We start from the raw sequence: 16,594 nt of genomic DNA, 5'->3' as shown, positions 1-16,594 counted from the left end.
TCTGACAGCTCTGCCATTGTCACAGAGAAGCTTCTGTCACCGCTGCTTGTGCTGTCGGAGGAGTGACGGAGAAAAGTGAAAGATTTCCCCATTCACAGTCATCTATGGAGAGAACCTTAGTCACGTGGCACACTGGTGTTAGGAAAGCTGGGAAATGCAGCCACAGCCCAGGTCCCTCTCTGTTCCTGCTCTTAGTACCACCAGGAAGCGGTTGCTTAGCCCCAGACACGTATTCCCCAGGGCACTGTGGGAATCATCCCGGGCTTCTGGCACATGCTGTGTCACCCAAAAGCCCAGCCCTGCCTCAAATCCACACAGGTATGGCGAATGCCAGATTATAGTGTTTAAGGGAGCACTCTTGCCAAAGAGAAGCTCCATCGGAACAGCCATGCTTGGGGACTGGCCCTGCTCACTGCAGAACCATGGACACAGGCTCCCCTTCGCTGATGGACTCAACGAACAATTCTGTTGTGCCATTCTGCCTTGTGAAAATGAACCCATCAATATTCAAAGCAGCCCTCTGGCTTAGGAACTACTACGAACCTGTGAGGTTCATTGTTCGGGTGGTTAAACAGCAAAGAGGGGCTAGAGAGTTGTCCTGGGTCACAGCGGAAGACACATGCTGTTCTGCCCCTTTTACTGACAGACCATGGTTCCAAAGACATTTCAGTGAGATTTAAGGGAAGGAAGAAAAAAAGGGGAAGAAAATAATTTTTGCTTCTGTTAAAGGTAGAGACCGCCTGTGATCCAGTTCAGCCCACTGCCTGTCAGTAGAAGCCCCAGGTCAGGCAGGGACCAAGGAGATATATTGCTCTTCTAATCAAACAAAGGACACACAGTTGTCATTCATTTCTCTCATTTTGACCCTGACCCCTCAGGCTTGCACTGTGGATATGATGTCAAGTAGCTAAGCAGCCATTTTGTGAACAGGAGACCTAAGCTAGTAAATACGACTGAAAAAGAAGCCAGCTGCATCTGCCCCAGACTTAAATGGGGAAATGCAGACCTACTACATTAAAACACTAAAATTGACCCAAAGTTATTTTAACTGATATTTAAATGTAGAGTCTGTTCCTGGACATTCCTGAGTTCATAGGGCAATTGTCCCTGTTCAAGGGGTTCCTCTTCAGGGGTTGTCTCCCCTTCCGTAGGCCTGCTTGTCCTGTTCCAAACTCTCGCAATGCATCAGGCCCAGAACCAACTTCTCCATCCTGATGCACATCAGTCTAAATATACAACGTTGAGTCTCTTCATCCCAGGACAGGACTTTCCCCCAGCCACTGACATCTGTGAAACTGGATAACTTCATCTCACCATCTCTACCACAGATTATCTACTAAGTCATTTATAAAGACCAAGAAACAAAGCATTGGCATCTGAACTTAGGGAAATCATAGCCTTTTAATAAAGTCAAATGGTCCAATGTATTGGAAAAAAAATATGAGCCTCTCACGTCTGAAGGGCAGTTTTCAAGAGAGCCACAATGCTACTCACCTGCTGGGCAATATTGAGTTATAGAGGCCTAGCTCCCAGCCCTGAGAAATACCCCGTCTGAACAATCCTTGGTCCATGGATTAGACATAAAATCTGTATCATAGCTTTTTCGGGAAACCCCAAAGGTGGTTATGAAGCCTGTTTTTCTGGGCACCTTTCCTTTCCCACATCAAAGAGTTGTGGACAGTCTCAGCAGAATGAATACATGGGAAGCTGTGGCTTGGGGAGACAGAGCACATACTGGATTAGGGCTCATGGGTGGGTGCATGGAATCAGTGCTGGGCATGGAATCCAAGGCCTTATGTACACCGGGTAGATGCTTTATTACCAAGAGATAAATCCCCCACCCCGGGCTCTGATTCAAGCACAACCTTTGGAAGGAGGCATCAGCTCTCACTGCTAGTTTTTCTAGTGCTCTTATTCCATTTATTTTCTGCTTGTTTGCTTCTGGGGTTTCGTTCCGTTATGAGACAGTCTTGCTGCGCAGCAGCCTAGGCTGACCATAAACCTGTCCTTTTATCAGCAGACCAAAATTCCCAGTTCATCTCTAGAAGACAGAAAGCAGACAGGAATTTATGATAAAGATGCTCATCAAAGCCAGGCATCTACCTTTACTTCTCTTGAAACATATTTTGAATAACATAAAAGCATGAAGACAAGGAGTCTGACATTCTAGATGGCCCTACTTTGTCACCCACAATGTAGAATGCCTTCAAGAAGCTTGGTAGCTCTTGCCCTGTTCTACCTCCTCATTTCTCCCTTCCTCAGGTCTTGGGAAGCCTCCTTACCAGGTGGGTTGGCACAAAGGGCATTGAGAAGAGTCACAAAGCTCTTTCTGTTCCTGGCTCCCCTCCTAAGTGTACCTTGGAGCCAGGGTGGTCTTGCTGGCAAAATGTGGTTATAGCACCCAACCTATCTCCTCTCAGAAATCGTTGCTGTACTAAGGTGGGTTTAATCTAGAAACTCAAGCTGTGTGTCTTGGCCCCCTCTTCGGGGACCAGCATTACAGAAGTCATCCCTTTCTCTCCTTACCTCACCTTGGCTATTGTGGTAAGTCAGTCCCCATGATTCCCCCGTAAGTCCTGAAACAGATTAGTCCCAAGAGCTGGAGGATGAGAAGGGACACAGCCTGGTGCAGGGACACTTTCCACTGACCACAGGTCCTTGCCCAAGGTACAGATGGAACGTGTTAGCCACTGTCTTCTGTCTATAGCCCCAGTTGCTCCGGTGTGTATTAATGTTTACTAACACTGCCCTAGCAAAGTACCACAGACTGGGGAGCTTGGGGACAGTTGGAAAACACTTCTCAAGGCTCTGGACACTGGGAAGTCCAAAGGCTAGGCATCTGGACAGGACTGCTCTTGTAGTTTCAAATGGTGCTGCTGCAACACCCTTTGGAGAGGATGAACACTGCCCTTCACAGACACTAACCTACACCCCCCCGCCCCGGGCCCTTTCTCAAGGGCTCCAATCCATCATAAGGACCAACTCATCACCTCCTCAACACCCCATCTATAAATAGCACCATATTGCATTTGCATTTCAATACATCACTGGGAGGCACACATCCAGACCACAGCATCCTCTACATCAGATAAGGCAGGCCTACCTTCTCTAGTCTTTCACTCAGCATAGGTGTTTCTCACCCAAAACAGCCTGGACTCTGATTCTATGAAAGCTCTTGGGGGTAGTGGCCAGAAATGACTACCCACCATCCCCTCTCCTGACTTGGCACAGCACCAGGTCAACAGGAAAACCCTCCAGGTTCCCTTATCCCCAACCCCCAGTTGTCTCGTTTCTAGCAAACACCTTCCAACTCTTTAGTGGTGGGTGTAGCAAGCCAGATGATAACCTGCCAAAGAAGTTCACAGCCTCATTTCTGGAACCTACGAATATGTTACGTTGTGTGGTAAAAGGAACTTGGTGGGTGTGATTAAATTGTGAATCTTGAGATGTCAGATGATCCAAGTGAGCCCAGGGCAATTATGAAGGTAATCACCAAGAGTGAGGCAGGGAAGTCAGAGAGCGAGAAGGAAGCAGACGGGCAGAGGGAGAGAAAGACAAGGCAGGGGAGAGAGAGGGGGGAAAGAAAGGAGGAGAGAGACAGGGAGATGACACACAGACAGACAGACAGACAGACAGACAGACACACACACACACACACACACACACACACACACACACACCTAAACCTAATTGTGGAGGAAGAGCCCACTAACCAAGGAATTTGAGGCAGCCTCTGAAAGTCACAAGAGGCAGAGAAAACAGATTCTCTCCCTCAGCCCTCCAGAGTCAGCACAGCCCCCACAACTGCTGACTTTAGTCACATTAAAGTGAAGTTTGGACTTCTGACTGCCAGAACTGTAAGTGAGTAAATAAATCTGTACTATTTTAAGACACCAATGCGATTTGTTTGTGGTAACAATTGATGAGGAACTAATAAAGTAGGAGCGAAAATTGGATCAACTTTGAAGCTTGGTAATATCCACAGAAGCTGAACACACGTCAATTTCACAAGTCATAGCTCCACCCCAGGTATGTCCCCCACAGAAATGTGTGCATAGGTGGGCAGGTGATGTCACTTGCTGTGTTCATAACACAGTTCTTTGAACTTTCCCAAGACTTAGAAGAGCCCAAATGTCTACCAGGAGCAAAATGAATTGAGATATACAGACACAATGGGATACTAGACGTCTAAAAGAAGGAGAAAACCACAGCCACACACTGTATATGATCTGAAATGTAACACTGAGGGGGGAAAGCCAGGCAACAGGATGTATTCCCTATGATGTTAGAAAACACACAAATATCAAAACAGTTTTGTTGTTGGTAGTGTGTTCTGTTTCTTGATCTTCAAGATGCTTCGGTTTGTGCAAAAATCTCTGGACTTGTGGTCTAGACCTTTCAGTATGTATGCCATATACATGTGAGTAAAAATGTTAAAAAGAGATGGAGGGGAGGAGAACCATGCCTTCACAAAAGTTTGCTCTGTCCTTCCTGGGACTGTCCAAATGAACGTGTGTAAACAGAGAGTGATCCACCCCAGGTAGTGCACTTTCTTAGAACGTACCTCTGGTGCAACATGTCCTGTGAATGTGCGTCACATGTTTAGTTAAGGGACCATTTCACAGAGATTTTGTTTAAATAAAGAATCTATACCAAGGAGTATATTATCTTTCCCTTTGCAGGGGTGGGGGATCTCAAAACTACAAACTAGTTTGTTTTGAGACAAGTATGTAGCCCAGGCTGGCCTTGAACTCACGCCTTCTGTCCTCTGGTCTCTTTCCCTTTCCCAGCAGGTGAGTGCCATCAGCCTGGCCTCGGGGAAACTATCTTTGATTGGCATTATCTGGTCAGAAAAGATCTGTCTTTTCCTCCACCAGGTCCTTCAAGATATATGAAGAGCTGAAACAATTTCATCTACTTAATTTCCTTTTTTCTTGATGTCTCCGTGGGGTTTAATACCTCAATTTTATTTTGCAAAATTTTGTTAGCTGCTCTATTAAGCCTTAATCAGAGTATAATGGAGTTATAAATTTATAAAAAATAAAACGATTGCTCCCACAAACACTCCACAGTCTTGAAGTGAGGCTCTGGCTTTACCTGAAGTGGGGGAAGAGAGTGAGGAGAGGGAGACCCGCGAAAGCTGAGTCTCAAGACCAACAAGATGGATATGAGATGGGAGGGAACATGGACGCAGACCCGGACCAGGGTCATCTTCCTCCGTCCACACTGTGCTTCCGCCCCCTCGGCTCTCCCGCGAGTGGCAGCTGTCAAAGCTCAGCAGCCTGGAGGGGAGACGGGGCGGGGCTTAGGCGCGAAGGCGGAGCCTCGGAGAGCATCTTCTGGCCCCCGGGGCCTGGACTGGCCCGCCGCCCCCACCTGCAGCGCGGCGGAGCGCGGGCGCGTCACTCCCAGCGGAAGCGCCAGCCCCGCGTCTGGCGAGGTGCGCGCCTCGCGGCTCCCGCTCCAGAGCTTCGTGGCCCGCCTGTGTCTGCAGAGCAGGGGCGGGGGCCCCGGCGGCACCGACTGGGGACCGAGATCAAAGTAGTCGCCCAATCGTAGACAGTCCCGCCCCCAGCTCGGACGGCGCGTCGGGGCGGGAGCCGATCGGCCAGGTGAAGGACCACTGCGGATCCGACAGCGCGTCCCAGGTCAGCCCGCCCGCTGCACTTGGGGAAACTTTGGGATGCGGTGACGGCTGCGAGAGGAGGGCACTGAGGGTCGCGAGGCCGCGTGGCCCCGGTGCGCCCCGGGAACCGGTACCTGCCGCGCATCTGACACCGCAGCTGCCGGGGCGGGGACCGAGACCCTGCTGCCGCCGACCATCGCGGGCCACCGAGGGCTAGCTGGCTTCAGGGGCCTCCCGGGAGCCTCCGGCTCGCCCGCGCCCAAGCCGCGCGCCTCCGGGTCCCCGCGGGTCCCCAGCTCCCGTTGGCGGCTCGCTCCCGGACCCCGCGGGGCTGCGGATTCCGCCGTCTTCGGGCCTCGCGGCGCGGGCGGAGCGACCCGGGGCCCAGGGCTGCGGGGTGGCGGCCCCGCGGCGGGAGCGGCGCGCGCTCGGCCGGTGGAGCGCGCGGGTCGCGGGGTCCGGCTGGAGCGCGTGGCCGCAGGTGCCCGTGGCCGCTGGGCAGCGGAGGTGAGGAGCGCGGGGCTGGGGCCGCGGAGCCGATTGCAACCTCCTCGGGCTGCAGAAACCAGGGTCGCTGGGTGGGCAGTCCCGTCCCTGCGGCTCCCGGGCGTGCACATCCTTGGCACCCGGGCATCCTTGGCATCCAGACCCCCCTCAGCGGAGAGCGGGCTGCAGAGCGGCGCCTGCCCGGGCGGAGGACCAGTGCTGCCCGCTCTGACACGCCATCTCCCCGGCGAGGGCGGGGTGCTAGGCTGGCCGGGCTGCGCGGGGACCACTGCCCAGGGTCTCCTGGCACAAGTCCTTTTCGTGGACAGTTGCCTGCCCTGGCTTGGAGTGGAGGCGGCGAAATGAGCACCCCGCCCCCATCCGCGCCCCAGCGCTGTCGCCCCAGTCACCTTCCTTTGCCCTTCTCCGACAGCACCTTGGACTTGCTCCCTCCCGAACTGGGGAAAATCTGAAGAAACCAGGCAGGGACCTTGGAGACGCCGCCTGCATACTCAACAGCCTGGACATCCAGTCACCTTGGTACCTCGCTGCTTCCCAGACACTTTGGAGGGGCAGGTTTGCCATTTCTACTCCCATCCCTACCCCATCCCCCGTCTCTGTCTCTAGAGGAAGGGAATCTTCTGAGAGAACTTGGGGTCTAGGTACCCTATAACCTAGCCCCAGAGCCCCAGGGGCGGCTCTTAGGTAACTAAAAGACACCCTAGCTTTGTAGCTTTGTGAGGGAAACAAACCTTATCAACTAACTCCTTCCCTTGGGCAGTTTCTGAATATTTCTTAGAAGCCTGGAGACCAAGGAAGCCGACTTTTCCTGGTCAGTTACTGCACCCTTTGCTTGGCTCCGACTCTCTCCTTCCTGGGAAGAGACACATTTTGCTTATGACCTCCAGCTGGCCTCGTTCCATCACTGCCTGGCCTTGGACTGCCCATCAGGACTGTGATTTTTAAAAACCTGGTTGGGAAAGGAAAGGCTGCAAGCCTCCAGTCCTAGTTGGCTCTAACTCGGGGTTGTACTCTTCTCTAGAACCTGTGGGCTCCCTTTCCCCCCTCTGGGCTACAGCAGCACCTCTGCCCTTCACTTCCGCAAGAAAATTGATTGTCAAACCTCTTGGGGATGATGATGGAGGCATTCCTCTGTGAGCAGATGCAGGATTTGGAAGCAATCAGGAAACAAACAAGAATGAGGAATGTTTTTAAAACGCTCACATGATTCTGGGACTAAGAAAAGATGGAGATGCCACTGGTCTATGAAACTTGGCCTCTCCTTGTCAGGTTGCACCAGCCCAGAGGACTCACATATGCAGGACCTGTATTGGGTGATGCATATTTGGAACCTAGTCCTTACTAAATTCCAAAGCTGTAAATGCATTCCGAATTTTAAAGTCCTCACAATCATCTTCTGTAATGTAGATATTGACCCCCACCCCCATACACACCTTAGGAACGATACCCACAAAACTGGTAACTTTGAGAGAGCCCAGGTTCCCTGCCACCTCTTCCACATCAGGACAGGAGCTAGGACAATGGAAAGGACCCTTTTGAGCTTTAGAGTCGTATGCCCACTTTACAGCTCCATAGCCAGACAACTGTTTTATGTAAGAGGGAACACAAAAGAAAATCATTGTCCTGTCCCAATGAATAGAAAGCTGGGGTGGTGGGAGGTCAAAGGTGGTGGGAGGAATCATCTCCAAGATGGCTTTCCAAGCATGCCAGTCTTTCAGCATGTTGGATACCCTACAGATCAGGCACCCCAAACTGGGCCCTGCCTTGGGAAGCCTGTCTCTAAGAGTCAGGGAGATATTGAGTACACAGTACACAGAAGCTGGTATGTAACTCAGGGCAGGCAGATAATAGGAATGACCTTGGGAGGGTGCCATCACCTTTCCTTCTCTCTTGAACGAAAACCTGGACTGGACCAGATGAGCACCAAGGCCCCACCAACGCTAGCCAGCAGACCTTGTGTGGTGGGCTTGCCTACAAACAGACTCGAGCTAGGTTGCTGTGCGTGGGATCCATTCCAGACTCGTTTACAAACTCGTAGTCGGTGAAATGTGATAAACCGAACACTGTAGGGATTTCTAAACAAGGAATTAAAAAACTCGACTCCAAATGGGAGAGATGCAGGCAACAAATCGTCAGTGTTTATGTGCCTCTGAATAGCTTTGATTTCCTTCGGTAGGAGCTGACAGCTGGCTGACAGAAAGCTCGCCCAGGGAGAGAAGAGACAAAAATCAAGTATGAAACTAGGAATAATGTTTTCAGGTAACTTTCTATTTCCATTCGGAGTGGGTGTCTTCTGGGAGGGTGAGTGTAGTTATGGTTTGAATTGCTCCATTTACCCACAGATATTTTTTCCCAAGGGCTCCTGATTCTAAGATGCCATGCTTTGCTTCTGCCTTCCAGAGCTGGGGACCCCATCGTTCAGACTGCAGACTCCCTCTGTCCTCACTGTTTGCTCCTCCATTATCTTGGGTCTTTCTGATCTATTTGTTCGGATGGTCAGTCTTGGGTTTCTTGCCCCAGAGACTGCCTGCCAGCTGCTGGAGGTGGGGGCAGCATCTGGAAGCCCAGGTGCTCTGAAAGCCCACAGACTTTCAAACCACCTTGCTCTTTGCCCTTTGCCTCACTGCTACTTTGTGTGGCACCTGGGACTACCAGGACCTATAGTTCAAGGGTCATCTATACCAGTGGCTCTTCACACGACAACATCTATCACTCTGCCAGGTCCTCTCTCTTTGCAAAGCTTATTTCAAATTTTTTCACTTTTTCACTTGATAATACCTTTCCTCCAATTGTCTTTATTCTTGGGAGTGTATGCCCTTTAGCCTTAAAAACAAGGTAAATACATTTTTGAGTGGAAGCTTACCAGCAGAGAAAGATCGTGAAAGAATGTACCAAGTACACAGTGATGCATTCTAACTAGAGTTACAGACTTCTAGTTTTAACAAGGAGTTGGGCTGGAGCAAGGGCTCAATAGTTAAGGTCACTGGCTGCTCTTCCAAAGGTCCCAGATTCAATTCCCAGAACCCACATAGCCCCTCACAACCACCTATAACTCTAGTGCCAGGGAACCTGATACTCTTTTCTGGTGTCTGAGAGAACCAGCAGAGACATACATGCAGTCAAACATTCATACACACAAAATGAAAATTTAAAAAGAAATAAAATAGAGAAGGGGTTTACACAACTATTTAATAATTAAGACCTAATAATATAGGGATCCATAAGGAAAATCTAGTAAGTCCTTACTAGATTCCACTGAATTCGACGAAACATTACTGACGGAGTAAAAATGTCATTTTCAATAGTCCAAGGACAACCTTGTTTCATTTCTCAGGCACTGTCTATTTTGTGGCATGTGTGCATGGTGTGTGTGTGTGTGTGTGTGTGTGTGTGTGTGTGTGTGTGTATACATGGGTGCACACTGCTCATGTGTGAGCACATGCAGGTGTACAGGTGCATGTGCACCTGTGTGTGTGTGTGTGTGTGTGTGTGTGTGTGTGTGTGCATGGTGGCTAGAGTTGAGGTTGTATGTCTTCCTTAGCTTCTCACCACCTTTCTTTCTAATCGAGGCTCTCACTGAACTTAGAGCTCACTGATTTAGCTAGTCTAGCTACCTAGCTTGCTCCGGGAGGGGTTGGGGGTCTCCTGTCCTCACTTTCCACATATGGTGCTGGAATTAAAGCTGGCACCATATCTACCCTACATTTATGTGGGTGCTGGGGATCTGAAGTCTGGTCCTCACACTTGCATGGTAAGTGCTTTATGGACTAAGACATCTCCCTAGTCTTTACCTTTTTTTTTTTTTTTTTCCCAAAGAGTCTTTCTCTAATTGGGAACTCAACACCAAGTAGGCTTGACTGACTGGTCAGGGAGGCCCAGACATCTATCTATTTCTGCTTCTCCAGTGCTGGAGTTACAGGCACGTGCCACCATGTTCATATTTCTTTTAGGGTTCTGGAAGTCAAACTCGGGTCCTCGTGCTCACAAAGTAAGAGCTTTATCCACCAAGCCATCTTGCCCCATCTCTGTCATTTTAAAAGGCTTTGGATTTGGGATGTGCTAAAAAAGAAGTTAAAAATCTGAGATCAATTCCTTGCAAAGAAGAATGATCAAGTAGAAGGCTGAGTAGGAGAACCCCCTTCCGGTGATGCCTTTCAGTTCCATGTCCACACAGCATAAATATTATGACTGTCATTCCACAGATTGTAAGGTGTTTTTCTCTGTCCTGCCAGCCAGCTCCCAAATAATGACACAGAGAGACTTCTTATTAATTATGAAAGCTCGGCTTTAGCTTAGGCTTGTTTCTAACTAGCTCTTAGGACTTAACTTAACCCATTTCCATCCATCTATCTGCTGTCACATGACTCATGACTCTTACCTCTCCTCCTGCATGTCCTGCTTCCTCTGCATCGGGCCCATGACCCTGCCTTTCTTCCTCTCCAAGTCCTCTCTGTCCCCAGAAGTCCCACCTAACCTCTTCCTGCCTAGCTAAGGACCATTCGGCTCTTTATTAAACCTATCACAGTGACACATCTTCATGCAGTGTAAAGGGATGTTCCACAACAACAGATGGATGAAGTCAACACTCCCAAGAAGCCAAGGCTTGCCTAGGGCTTACAGCTCACACGGGAAAATTAGGATCCCATTCTGCATCTGCCTGACTCTGAGTCTGCTCTGAGCTGTGACGTGCATGGAAGGCAAATGACCCCGGGAGAGGGTCAAGAAAGGAGACTAGCAAAGGGGCTGACTGAACGTCCACATGGTGTTAGTCCTGGGTTCTCAGGGTGGGTTTCCTCCCACAGGAGGAAAGATCATTCGAGGCAAGAGAAGTGGTCTCCATCAAACGCTCCGAGAAGAGCAAATCAGATTCACATGTCAGCATTTGTGGTTTACGGATTGATCTGGCAAGATGAAAGAACTCCCTGAAAGAGGGTGAAGGCCTAAAGACAGGGCTGTTTAACTAAGAAACTGACTACAAAACGAGGCGCTGGGAGCCTTGTCAGAACCTCTAGTGAGGTTCTAAAAATGTTGAAGTTTCAACACTATCAGAATGGCCCCACTATTAAAATGTGAGCGAACTCAGAAGCCATTGTAGCATATGGAAGCACAGACCTACGGTGTAGACACTCTGGAGACTGAGGCAGAAGGATTGCTGGAGCCCAGGCATTCAGGCCAGTCTGAACAACCTAGCATAATTTCAAGGGCTGGGGAGCTAGCTCAGTCAGTTAAGTACTTGCCATGCAAATTTGAGGACCTGAGTTTGGTCTCCAGCATCCACGTAAATGGTACACACTTGTAATCTCAGCACTGGGGAAGCAGAGTCAGCGGGATCCATGGGCTGCCTGGCCAGCCGTCCCTTGGGTCCTGGTGAGAGGCCTTATCTCAAATAACAAGGTGGGGAGCTCCTGAAGGACACTGGGGACTGACTTCTGGCTACACACAGGCATACTCCACCATCAGTGAGCATGTGCCTACGTCCACACATAACAATGATGTAAAGACAGAATTCATTCCCGTGAAAAGTAGGCCTCCTGAACTCTTTTTTGCTAAATAATTCTCCAGGCCTCAGGAGAGAAGGCTTGACATTATCTACATAACAAATACAGGAGGCAGCCAGTTGGTACTCAGCTTCCCTGCGGTTCACAACATCCCTGTTTCTGTAGGATGGAGAAGAGGCCACTGCCCCTCTCCGACATCCCAGCCTCCAGTTTGTTACCAGTTCCCTCTCTTAGAGACTCCTGATAAGTGCTTAGGGTTAATGTTGTAGAGAAGGGCTTTACATGAGGTGTGTGTGTGTGTGTGTGTGTGTGTGTGTGTGTGTGTGTGTGTATATGTGTATGTGTGTGTATATGTGTATGTGTGTGTATATGTATATGTGTGTGTATGTATATGTGTGTGTGTGTATGTGTATGTGTGAGAGAGAGAAAGTAACTTAAAGTCTTTCCATCTTTCCACACTTGAAGGTTCTTAAGAATGAGAGTAACCAGATAAGAGTCCTAATTCTAGAACCCATAGGAAGCTGTAATATTGAAACTCAGAGCAAGGCATGGTGGTGCACACCACCTTGAATCCCAGCACTCTGTAAGTTCGAGGCCCAGCCTGGTCTACATAGTATACATAGTGAGTTCCAGGACAGCCAAAGCTACATAGTGAGACCTTGTCTGGAAAAAAAAAAGTCAGTACATGGTAACTTGTTCTTATTTCAGTGTCTCTCAAGCATGACTTTGGTTTAAGTGTTTTGTTTTGTTTTGTTTAACTTTCATTTTTGTGGTTGCTACTGTATCATTTCTTTGCTTGGAGTTACTAAGTGGTTTCTGTATTTGGTATTATGTTCCAATGCCTCCTAGTTTCTTTGCATAGTAAACCCATTTGTATCTGAACACTGCAAAGAAGTGGTTTCTTTGGTCTTCTCATGTGAACTTTCAAATGCTTTGCTTCCAGAATAGACCTGCGAATTGGGACCCACGCTGCCACCCTAAGTCCTGCACCCCAAGCTTCAGGTATGTTTTGGTGGTAGAGTTGCTTTCCTAAACTGTAATGATAGGGGCATAAAACCAAAGCATTTCTTTTCCTTCGGGTTGTGCGCCCACTCCCTGAGTGCTTAGCTGTACATCATGAATGATGTCAAAATGGAGGCAGTTCGGTTTCGAGTACTGCCTTTTATGAGCTTATTCATGGCACTGCCAATGGAATGTTCGGCAGCAAATACTATTAATAATACGGTGAGAACTGAACTGTGTTGTGCAAGGAAGACCTCGTATGACCTACCTTTGCACATGCAGACCTTTCCTGTCTCCCGTCTCCTATAATGCTCAGAGTGGTACTGCGTGGAAGAGTGTGTGACAATGTACTGTTTAAAGGAACAGAACAGACCCAAGCTGGAGAATGGAAAAAGCATCACTGGGACTTCAGAGGCCTCTGGGGCACCCTCCCAGATCACACAGTTTTCCCTCCTCTACCAACTGCCACTTTTCCTTTGGACGCCGGTCATGGCTTTCATTGTTGTCCCACTGACTGCCAAGAAAAAATAACTAACTAGTCAGCAAGCACAACACTAGACGGAGTAGGAGAGACAGTGACTGCAGATAGTGAATCTCAGAAAATGAGCCACCTGTGACGGCTTACAGGAACCCCTGGGCAGGGTCAGGAATGAGTCCTAGGATCCACGGGGCTCATCATAACATTGTCTCTGGCCTAGACGTGGTGCAGTGCAGTGATTGAGTGGGATTGTTCAGCCTCCCCCTCATCAAGCCCACCAGGACTTAGTCCTAGGACGTCAGAGTTGAGTGAAGAGCAGAGCTAAGAGGAGCACCACTTGGAGCCACAGAGGCAGGACAGGAGGGGACGCAAGTGTCAGGACACAGCAAACAGAGACAAGAACCGAAGCCAGGCTGCTGTGTGCTTTGGGCTTCAGTTCACAGATGGAGCGTGGTGGGGTGACCGCACCGAGGATGCTTGTGAACATCCACCCACCTGGCAGGTCCCTCCAGCATTTTCTTCATGATCTTCGGCGTCTGTATTCTATGAGCGCTGTTTTTCTTGTTTACCATTTCATCTCGGTAGATTCTTTCCTTCGGTTAATCCTTGAGAGTATGTCCCAATTCTTGCCTGGAGGTTTGGCTAAATATAGAATTCTAAGCAGAGGGTCATTTCTCCTTCGGATATTTAAAGACACTTCTGCATTGGGTCTCATTGCTATTGCTGATGTACCTGGATCTAAACTCACGTTTGATGTCTTGGGATGTGACCTATCCCCACACCCAAGGGCCCCTTCCCTTCCCCTGCCATCGAGACTGTAGAATCCTCGAGTTAGTCCACCGGAAGTTCACAGGCACGTGTTATGGGTATGCACTGTTTCATCCCCAGTGCAATGCTCCGATTAGGTCTTCTTGATTTGATAAGTCTTTATTCCTTCCCCCCACTTTAGTTGATGATTTCTTCTTGTGCCCCCCTTGTGACATAGTTTCCTTGCTGGTGCTGTGATAAAATACTCCTACCAAAAGCAAGCCGGGGAGGGGAGGCTTCGTTTGGCTTACAATTCCAGCTCACAATCGTTGAGGGAAGTCAGGGCAGGGACTCGCGGCAGGAAGCATGGAGGAACTGCCTGCTGGCTTGTTCTCTGGCGTGCTCACAGATTTGTTGTAGGCTAGCTTTCCCATACATCCCAGGACCATCTGCTTAGCAATGGTGAGGTCCACAGCAGACTGAGACCTTCTTCATCAGTTGCTAATCAAAACATTTGCCCAGAGGCATGCCCACAGGCCAGATTGATCTAGGCAGTTCCTAAACCAAGTCTTTCTTCTCAGGTGACTCCAGGCTGTCAAGTTGACAGTTGATGCTAAGTAGGACACTACCCTATCTCTTTTTCTTGGTCAAAATATTATTTGGATGTTGGAGTTCCTGGACTAGTATCTCTGGTTGTATTTTTCTTTCTTTTCCTGTTGTTTGTTTGTTTGTTTGTTTGTTTGTTTTGTGAGACAAGGTCTCTCTGTGAGGCTGTCCTAGAACTTCTGGCCCTCCTGCTTCTACTTGCCAAGTGCTGGGATTACAGGCAAGTGCCACGAAGCCCAACCTTTTTCTTTCCTTTATCTCCACTGTGTTGGAGATTCTCATCACCACTGCCATCCACATTTTCTATTGCTTTTTTTGTTTGTTTGTTTGTTTTTTATGTGCATTGGTGCTTTGCCTGCATGTATGTCTGTGAGAGTGTCAGATCTTGGAGTTACATATGGTTGTTAGCTACCATGTGGGTTCTGAGAACTGAACCCCGGTCCTCTGGAAGAGCAGTCAGTGGTCTTAACTGCAGAGCCATCTCTCCAGTCCCTTCTGTTGACTTCTTCAGGCTTCTTTCATGTTCTTTTGAGATTTCATGGTCTCCGAATACTGTCCACAGACTCTTACCTCACGCATACGACGACTCTTCCTCCTCTGAGGATACTGAGTTTTTGAAGTTTTTATTTTCCTGACTACTCTCTTTTCCCTCCCATTTACCTTTCTCTGTTTGCCCTGGCCTCTGTCTTTAATGCAGGAAGACTTTTCATTTGCTTTCTGGTTTTTATTTAAACTATTGTGTCATGACTAAAGAACCCGATCAAAAGACCAGTGGGAAGACTGGAGCATAGGGGTGACACTTGTCCCCTGGGAGCCTCACTGTGGAATGCTCTGGGGGCACATGAAGTCTTGTGGTATTCGCTCAGGCAAGTCCAGCTGTTGAATGCAGACCTGAGCAGCTTTCTCCCTAGGGGTCGGGTGTTGCTGACCATCTCTCTGCAGCTGGTCAGGAGGGTGGGATAGACTTCAGTTCTTTTCAAACAGTGGCCATTAAACAATCACTTACTTATTATCAGTCCAAAGACCCTCTGCTTTACTGTTTTCAGAGAACAGACCTCTGGATGGCCCCAGGGTGGAAGCAGGACACTGGTCTATCATTGGTGGTCTGGAGTTGGAGGGACCACCCACTGTCCACATTTCCCAAGCTTTCACATGCCAGCACACTCAGGGATCTCAGTGAAGGCGGGACTGACGTAATGGGATGGAGTCTCAGACTCAGGGTATGTGGTAGGCTTTCTGCTGCTGGCCGAGGCAGGACCCACCTGAGCAGGGAAGGTTTTGCTCCCTAACATCTTTTGACCTGTTCCTCCTTATTTGGGAATCCCAATTCTAAAGCTCCCTGCTTTAAAGATACCTTGTTATTCATGGGATTAGTTCTTAGCTTTCTCAGGCTGGCTCCTCTGCTTTCGGGCTGCCACAGTACTCTTGTTTTCTCTCTGGCTTTGTGAGTGTATGTCTTTTGAAAAACTAGTTAGTTTGGGGAAGTTTCAGGAGGGAGAAAAATGAGTTGTGAGCATTTTGCCACATAAGCCCTAACCCTGGCCGTCTGCTGTGGTATTGCCGGAGTTTGGTTCTGCCCCTGTAAACAGAGTCTCTCATCACAGATAATTAGAGTTTAGGCTTCAGCCTTCCTCCTTTGTTGGCCTGAAAAAATCTCTTTTTAAAAAATTTAATGTTAATTTAAGAAGTATTTATTATTGTTGTGCGCGTGAGATATGAGTAGATACATCCCATGATGCATATGTGGAGGCCAGAAGACAACTTTCTGGAGTTGATTCTCTCTTTCTCTCTGTATGTCGGTTCTGGGGATCGAACCCAGGTCATCAAGCTTGTACAACAAGCACCTTTACCTACTAAGCCTTCTTATCGGCCCCTTATTTCATTAATTTATTTATTATTTATTGGTTGATTGATTGATTGATGCCTGGGACAGAGCCAAGGGCCTTTCATGTGCTAAGCAAATGCTCTACCCCTGAACTACACTCCTAGCCCAACCAGCTAAATTCTTACATGGTCATCCAAGAGAAGCTCCAGTGTCTGGCCCATTTTTGTCCCTAAATTCCCAAAGTGTTTGCATCTCAGGAGTCTTACGGTAACCGCCTCTGTGCAGCATCTTTCACAGCCTCCGTG

This window comes from Peromyscus eremicus, chromosome 11 (genome assembly GCF_949786415.1).
Source record: "Peromyscus eremicus chromosome 11, PerEre_H2_v1, whole genome shotgun sequence".
NCBI classification, from domain to species: Eukaryota; Metazoa; Chordata; class Mammalia; order Rodentia; family Cricetidae; genus Peromyscus; species Peromyscus eremicus.
This window is presented reverse-complemented; position numbering follows the sequence as displayed.